Source organism: Sorex fumeus, unplaced genomic scaffold (genome assembly GCF_029834395.1).
Source record: "Sorex fumeus unplaced genomic scaffold, SorFum_2.1 ptg000012l, whole genome shotgun sequence".
Lineage (NCBI taxonomy): Eukaryota > Metazoa > Chordata > Mammalia > Eulipotyphla > Soricidae > Sorex > Sorex fumeus.
Genome location: NW_026606069.1, coordinates 1014624 through 1023933, shown reverse-complemented (window position 1 = coordinate 1023933; position 9310 = coordinate 1014624).

The window sequence follows — 9310 nt, the reverse complement described above, 5'->3', positions numbered from 1 at the left end:
ATTTGCCTTGCAAGCAGTCAGCCCAGCCGAGCCAGGTTCAATTCCTCTGCCCCTCTTGAAGAGGCCAGCAAGCTACCCAGAATATCGCGCCTGCATGTCAGAGCCTGGCAAGCTCCCCATGCCGTATTGGATATGCCAAACCCAGTAACAACAAAGTCTCACAATGCAGACGTTACTCGGCCTGCTCAAGCAAATCAATGAACAATGGGAGGACAATGCAGTGCAGTGCAGTATGAATAAATAAATTTTGTGCCTCTTAAGAGGACAGGCTTAGGGTAAGGTAGATGGGAAATTGGGTATGTTGGTGGAGGGAATACCACACTGGTGATAGGATTTGTGTTGGAACATTAAATGGGTGAAACAACTGTATTCTTAAGAACTTTGTAAATCATGGTGTTTAAGGTTTTATTTATTTAGTTACTTACTTACTTATTTTTTAAAGACACACGGTGGGGAGGTAGGCAGACTAACACAGAAGGGGAATTCTAACACCTGCTCCAGTGTGAGTAAATCTTGAAGACAATACAAACTGATCACAAACAACTATAAATAAATAGGATTCCACTGTTGAAGAAAAACTAATGACTTTTTGTTAGGCAGAGGTAAATTCTCCCAAAGGTTGTCTTCTTTCAAAGAAAGAGAAGTTTTTCTTTGAGAATTGAAGTGTAGAGATAACCCCCACCACTTTACAATTCCAAGGTCTTCTGGAAAACAGGTCATTTTAACAATGGGCTTTGGAGCCTGGCATTCTTTTACAGATGTTATGATTGTTAAATATTCCTACTTCAGACCTCCCAAAGTGGAAGTACTGTCTTTGATCAGCCCGAACGTTGGAACTTTCCAAGAGCTTGCTAAAAGAGAAATGTGTTGTTTTGCCCTGATTTACTTCAAATGTAACCACCTTCCCTACTAAATCCAAAAGTATATACGCTAAAGGTCTGTTTTTAATCTGAAAAAGAAGCTGCAGAATGCATGAACTTCTCCCATAGTGTAGCCCTAAAACTCTGAAATAAAGCTTATTCTTCTATCCAAGGTAGAAAAATTATTTATTTTAGTCAACACCATTTATATGAGTTACCTATAGTGGTGCGAGACAGCAAAGGTAATAAGATGGGAGATGGGTGAAATGGGGAGTTACTGCTCCTCAGTTCAGAATCTGTTTTTGGAAGATGAAAAAGTTCTAGAGAAAGATACTGGTGATGACTGCACAATGGTGTGAATGTCCTCGTGGCCACTGAACTGCTGAAACAGGGCAATACACAAGTACTAGAACCCCTATCTGGGATGTGCAAGGCCCTGAATATGATCGTGATGCATCACACAGCCCAACCTGTTTCCCATCAGCACTGCTCAACCTGAGTAGCAAGCTGTCAGGCCCTCACTGCCATGCAAACCATAGGAATAATTACCCAAGAGCAGCGCCTATGGGAGAGGGTCTAGAAATAAAGGAAGGAAGAAGGAAGAACAGAGGGAGGGAAGGAGGGAGGCAGAGAAGGAGGGAGGGAGGGAGAGAGGGAGGGAGGGAGGGAGGGAGGGAGGGAGGGAGGGAGGGAGGGAGGGAGGGAGAGAAGAAAAGAGGGAAGAAAGAAGGGAGGGGGGAGGGAGAGAGGTCATAATGCTGATACCAGGAGTTAATTTCACTCTGAAGACTCCTGGTTCATGTTTCAATTATCAAATTCAAATACAAAATCAGCAAGTACTAAGAGACAGGCAACTCATTTGCCTCTGTGCAGAGAGTTCTGATGGATGATGACAGGTGAGCTCTCACCTTGAAGTTAATGCCAGTTATAAAGCTCAGGGCTACACACAGGCTGGTTGTACTGTACCCGCATCTCTGGGGCCATGAGCACCTTGTTTAGAGGAGTTCTCTGTCCATCAATCTCTCACCTGTGACTGTCAAGCTATCTGGTGCTTATTAAGGTATTTATCCACTGTTGTTTTCTTCTGCTACTGGTAAAACTATTTTTTATCTCTGTTCTGCTTAAAGTATAGCTTTGACCTGTTACATAAAAATAGAGCTAATTGTGAGAAAAGGTGAAATCATGAAATTTGCGTATAAGTGGATAGACATGGAGAGCATCATGCTAAGTGAAATGAGTCAGAAAGAGAGGGACAGACATAGAATGAGTGCACTCATTTGTGGAATATAAAGTAACCTAATTTGAGACTAACACCTAAGGACAGTAGAGATAAGGTGCCAGGAGGATCACTACACAGTTTGGAGGCTGGCCTCACGTGCTGGGGAAAAAGGCAGTTGGGATGAGGAAGGGACCACTAAGTAAATGATGGTTGGAGGGAATGCTTGGGATGGGAGATGCGTGCTGAAAGTAGATTAAGGACCAAACATGATGGCCTCTTGGTATCTGTATTGACCAAAAGTAAAGAGAAAGAAGGAATGTACTTGCAACAGGAAGAGGGTGGGATGGGGTGGGGGACGCGGGAGAGATACTGGGGACATTGGTGGTGGAAATGTGCACTGGTAGAGGGATAGGTGCCTGATCATTGTATGACTGAAATGTAATCAAGAAAGTCTGTAACTGTATCTCATGATGATTCAATAAAAAAAATAATAAATAGAGCTAATAAATACTGTTTACTCCCTGATAAGGGAAACCCTCAGTCAGATAACATAGAAAGTCTCGTGCTTTTTTATAATAGGTATCAACTGACTTTATTATTTAAGGAGGTCTCTTGAAAAAGTCAACTATTTAACTTTCCTCTAGTCTTTATACATAAAACAAATTGCATTCTTTTAATTTCACACATTTATGAATCATCTATGACTCGACTCAGACAGCTTTATGGACAACTCTTTACAACCTTCAAACAAGAGAAATAAGTTAAGCTATGTAAACTCTTCTGCTGCACAGAAATAATGCAAGCAATCCTAACTAATTTAAGAAAATAACCCTAAAGTCAAAGTGACCAAATTAGTTTATAGTAGAAATAATTAGACCTACCTCAATTATACTGATCCAAAATTTTTAAATAAATTTATAACAAAAGTCTAAGGTGTTAAAAATGATCTCTAAAAATATATTTGATTGTCACTTCAAAAAATATAAAAGAATCAAACCGTCATCTCAATAGATTTGTTAAAATTTGGTGCATGTTCTTTTTTATTTTTAAGAGATTCCTTTTGGAGCAAGAGAAATAGCTCAACCAACTGGAGGGCATTTACAAGAAGGCCCAGGTTCAATGCTTAAGCATTTCCTGATCCCCCCAAACACCGCCAGGAGCAATCCCAGAGCACTGACACAGGAGTATCCTCTGGGTACTGCCAGGTGTGACTCCCAAATATTTTTTAACTAGATATTTTTAAAGATAACTTTCTCAAATAAGATTTTGAAAGTGTTTTCCCACATGAATTATGATTAAAGAATTATAGCAGAAAAAATACTTCTTTGACATTGAGAATCAACCTATGTAATTCTTCACATTAAAATGTTTTTAAAGAAACCATATGACCATCTCAAAGAAAGAAAATTTTGCAAAATCCAAAATATATACCTGATTACTTATTGTTTTGTTTTGCTTTCAGGTGGGTTCACACCAGTGATGCTCTGGGCTTACTCCTGTCTCTGCATCTCAAAGAAAGAAAATTTTGCAAAACCCAAAATATATTCTTGATTACTTATTGTTTGTTTTGCTTTCAGGGGAGTTCACACCAGTGATGCTCTGGGCTTACTCCTGTCTCTGCCCTCAGGAATCACCCCTACCCAGGTTCAGACGACCATTTGGGGTGTCAGGAATCTAACCCAGATCAGTCTCAGGTAAGGCAAGTACCCACTCGGCTCTTTGATTTTTGTTTTGTTGGTTGGTTTTGTTGGTTTGGAGCCCCACCCAGTGGTGCTCAGGGCTTACTTCTGGTTCTGCACTCAGGGATTGCTCCTGGCAATGCTGGAGGACCATGTGGGGTACCAGAGATTAAACCCAGGTCAACCCAGGTACAAGGAAGGGCCCTACCCACTATAGCACTGTAGCACTGTCCTCCCATTGTTCAGCGATTTGCTCTACAGGCACCGATAACATCTCCATGTTGTTACTGTGTTTGGCATATCGAATATGTCAAGGGTAGCTTGCCAGGTTCAGCCGAGCGGGCAAGATACTCTCGGTAGCTTGCCAGCCTCTCCGAGAGGGGCAGAGGAATCAAACTCGGGTCGGCCACGTGCAAGGCAAACACCTTACCGCTGTGCTGTTGCTCCAGCCCACTGTACTATCTGATTTTTGTTAGTTTGTTCTGGGGTCATTCCCAATGGTACTTCGGACTCTGCACTCAGGATTTCTCCTTGGCGTGGGGGGTGGAGGGGGGGGCATATGTTAGTGAGCCATATGGAGTGCCAGGATCAAACCTAACTCAGCTCATGAAAGACAAGCACCCTATCTGCTACACTATCTGTCCAGCCCTATTATCTGATTTTTTAAAAGAACAAAAAATATCTCTCAGCAAACAAGCAACTTCCTCAACCTTATGTAGAGTGGCTATAGAACTACTAACATTATACTGACAGATGAAAAACTGCATCTTTCCCTGACAAGATCAAGAACTTGGTTAGGATGCTTCTCTCTGCTTTCACTCCACATTGTACCAATGACTTGAGTCTAGGTGACAGGAAAAGAAATAAAGGTGTGCAGACTGGAAGAAAGTGCTAACTTGTTTTTATTTAGAGATGGTCTGATTAGCTAAATAAAAATACAATGCTTGGGCGGGGCCGAGGAAATGACTCCAGGCCAGATGCCAGTCTGGCTGCTGCTAGATCTCTGCTGCTTCAAGACCCCCTAAGCATCTCTGATCTTGGCCCTGGTGGCCCCCACCCAGCAGCTGAGGCTGAGAAGTGCTGCATCTCCCTACCAGTGAGACTGAGTAGTGGTTCCTTCCAAAAAGAACAGGCAAAAGGGGGAGGGATTTCAAAGAGAATCCTGCTCAGGACCTCAGCCCAGTAATGTCTAAGGAGACCTAAATGACTAAACTAACATAAATATCCTGAATTGAATCCTAGGTCAGAAAGAGGGTACTGGGGAAAAAAACAAGATTGAGAATGTAGGAGAAGTATATGGGATTTTAGTTGCCAGTCTCTCTTGGCTCATTTAATGAGTCAATATGACAAAACACTTAAATTTTGTATTGCAAAACATTGCAAATATTTTCTAAATTATTATGTGGATACTGCTAAGTATTTGCATACATAAGGTGTTGGTGTTAAGAGAGACTGGGTGTGAGATACGTGGCAAACCTATCACATACCTAGTTTCACAACTTTTCTATACCTCTAAAAAAGTTTATATTATAAAGTGATAAATATATATATATACATATATATATATTTATATAGGAGCAAGGATGTAGCTCTATCAAAAAGTTCATGCTTTTTATGCAAGAGGAGTGGGCATGAACTCCAGCAACACAAAAAAGTAATAAAACGCCTGGGCTGAAGAGATAGTGCCGAGACTGAGATATTTTCACTGCATGTGATCAACCCAGGTTTCATCGCTAGCACCTAATAAGGTCCCCAGATCCCCACCGAAGTGATCCCTGAGCACAGAGCCAGGAGTAAAGTGATCCCCGAGCACTGCCAGGTGTGGCACAAAATACAAAAATAAAACATAAAGCTACTTTCTTGGAAAAATTTTATAAAGACAAGAAAATACCACGTTTACGGAACAGAAAATGTGGGTGGTCTCTTTGTTCATCGAAAGTTCCCAGGTAGGTTCTTCTTTTTTTCCTCCTGCAATATTTTTGTGGGTTGTTTTATTTTTTTTTTAATTTTTATCAGTAATCACCATGAGATACAGTTGTAGACTTACAACTTTTTGTGCTTGGGTTTCAATTATACAATGATCAAATACCCATCCCTCCACCAGTGCCCATTTTCCACCACCACGGGTCCCAGTATCCCTCCCACCCCCCATTCCCCCACCCCCCCACCCCCGCCCAGGTAGGTTCTTAAATAAAGATGAATAAAAAAGGTGCTCAGATTCAGGGTTAGAAATGAGGGAATGGGGTGTGGGGGGAAGGAAAACAGAAGAGAGACTCCTCAGGCAAGATGAAATGTAGTACAGGACTTTCAAGTGTGGCTCAGTTTGTGGTGTTTTCATAGGAAAACTGGATTTTTGCATTTCTTTTTTGTTTTCCTTTCTTTATTGTTTTGTTGTTGTTGAATCACCCTGAGATACACAGTTGCAAACGCTGATCAGGCTTCATTCAGACAATGTTCCATCACCCATCCCTCCACCAGTGTACATTTCCCAAGTTTTCCTGTTTCTTATCAAACAAAATCTCAGCACTTTCCTGTTTCACACAGAGGTCTTGCTAATTTAGGGCTCATTTGTGGTGTTAAGATAAATTAACATCTTTTATTCAGACTTAGGCTGGTGGGGACTGTCTCTTTAGTTCAGACATTTTAGTTTATATATTTCACCATATGCCCAGGTATTGTTTCTTTTCTTGTCTTTCCAAGGTCTGGGTCAGAATTTATGGTCTTGGAAAATTATAAACTTCTCACTCTCAAAAGGAGTCCAGGAATTTGTGGGGATATTTAAAATGTAGAGTGAGGACAGCTAAAATGAAGACCTGGCAAGGGGAATCTGAGGTTTCCTCTTTCATTATTAAGATGTTGTTATTAAGACATCATTAAAATGACTATCAAAAGCTATCTCAATTCTAATAAGATTTGATCTACAAAAATTGTGAGACTGATTCTAAAATTCACTCTAACAGTCAGGAGACCTAGGGTAATCAAAACAACTTTGAAAAATAAGTGCAGAGATTGAGGAATCACCCTAAGTGATTTCAAAAGTTATTATCAAGACAATAGAATACTGTGTATTACTATACAAACATTTGGCTACATCTTGTAGCCAAATAAGTTACAAGAGACTATGAAGTGCACAAATCCTATTGTCCTGTTATATCTGGTTGTAGCAGACCACTGATGCTGTAACTTTTTTTTTTCTTAATCAGAAGACTTGTCTTAATATTTTTCCTTTATTTATTTATTTATTTTTTTATTAGTGAAACACCATGAGGTACAGTTGTCGATTTACAAATTTTTGTGCTTGGATCTCGGTCATACCACGATCAAATACCCATCCCTCCACCAGTGTCCACTTTCCACCACCAGGATAATATCCCTCCCCCCCCCCATCCCCCCATCCCCCCCCCGCCACTGTGGCAGGGCATTCCCCCTTGTTCTCTCTCTCCTTTTGGGTGTTGTGATCAGCAAAAGAGGCATTGAGTGGTGAACATGTTCAGTGCAGTCTACTTTCAACCTGTGATGCTGTAACTTTTATAGGACAATAAGCTCCATGTCAGGAAGATTGTCTTACTTAATGGAGTGGAGGAATCTGAGACAGAGTCATCAACACTTTTATTGGCTCTTGTTAAATCGACAATACCCAGTTTGCATTCATACTAATCCTCATAACCAGTCTTTCATTGGTCTCCTTACAGAAAGAAATGTGCTCACACCCCTATACTGCTTTCTGGGTGCCGTTGAAGGAATGGGGTGTTCACTGACTAGGATTCTGTGTTCTCTTTTGATACTCCGTTTCAAGGGTTAGGAACTTGCATTTACAGCCCATACACTACTGCCATCTAGTGGGAACACTATGCAAGTAGCCAGAGCTCTGTTTTCATAGGCTTCATTCCAAATCCCTCCACAAACAGTTGGTCCACAACATAAATCAGATCTGGTAAGTATTGTAAACCATGGTGCCTACAATAATATTTTTTTTAATCAGGTTTGACATGTGGGAGGGAAAGGGCCTGTGGAGAGAAGGCAGAGTCTATATTAAAGTGGAATCAAGAACTTAGATGCAATCAGGAAAAGAGCAACTCTTTAAAATAAGAAGAGTTCTGAGGAAGGGGGAACAAAGAGAGTTTGGGGAGTTTGGAGATGAGGAACTGTAAATAGTGGAGAGCAAAAGTAATAATTACAAAGCTGTCATTCTTCGTGAAAAAGACGGCATTCGAAAGTGGGCCTATTTCAGTTTCACAAATAAATCACAGAGAGATGACAAAACCTTAATGACTTTAAAGTGAGATACAACACTCCTCACTAACATTCTCCTAAGGAAACATTGTTTGATCATTCTCTTAGCAAATCATTGATAGAAAGAAATATCAAATGGATGATTGAGGGCCTGCTATAGAGGCAGACTTAAGGGGTGGTTGGAAAGATTGGAGACAATGGTGGAGGGAAGATGTCATGGTGGTGGCTTGGTGTTGGAATATTGAATGCTTCTGCCAAACCATCATGAATAAATCCATAAACCACAGCATAAAGGCAAAATGAATTAATTAAATGGCAAAAATAATATTTTTAATTAAGAAAAAAGAAATAAGAAGACCTTCTTGGACAATGACCAGAGGGACAGAGAAACAGGAAGTTGTTCTAAGATAGCTAAATAAAAGTTCATGGCTGCAGCGATAGTACCACGGACAAGGCATTTGCCTTTCACCAGGCCGACCTGGGTTTGATCCTGGGCATCCCATATGGTCCCCATGACCTCCAGGAATAATCCCTGAGAGTAAAGCCGGGACTAAACCCTAAGCACTGCCAACAAAACAAAACCTTAAATTAGAAGATCACCTGAGGATTATTCATAAGCAATACAAAATAAATTATTTAGTCCTGGTTTGGGGGCAGGGTTTGGGGGTCTGTGTGGAAACATTCAAAATATGGTGGTGGGTAGGTGTAATGGTGTTGGGATTGGTGTTGGAATATTACATGTATCAAATTATTGTGAACAACTTTACAAAAGTAAAATTAAATTTAAAAAATAGATACATAAAATAAAACATTGTTAAGAAAAAAGAAAGATCAACTGAGAACCCTCAGTAATAAACTGGGGGATCTGAAATAAAAATTCAAAGTGCCTATGGTTCATTTTTGGTTTTATTTTCAATTTTCAAAGCTCACTAGTAAGGATTCCTTTCCTAAATTAACTTAGGATCAGTCCTTTTCTAATCCTAAAAAAAGTTGGATAATTTAAAAGCCAACTTTCCAATTGCCTACATCTTCCAGGTTGTTTATAGTTCAGTCACAAAAGTAATCAGATTCCTTTGTCTTTAATTCTGTTTGGACATTCCTTCCAATTCCTCGAGTTTTGTTGGGGGTGTTTGTTGTTGTTAGTGATGGTGGTGTTTTGTTGAGGGGGCCACATCTGGCATTGCTCAGAGTTTGCTCCTGACTCTGCACCCAGGGATCAGTGGCTTTACTCAGGGAACCTTATGGTGTGCCAAGAATCAAACCCAGATCCTCTGGGTGCAAGGTAAAAGCTCTCGCTCCAGCCCAGTCCTGCAAGTTTT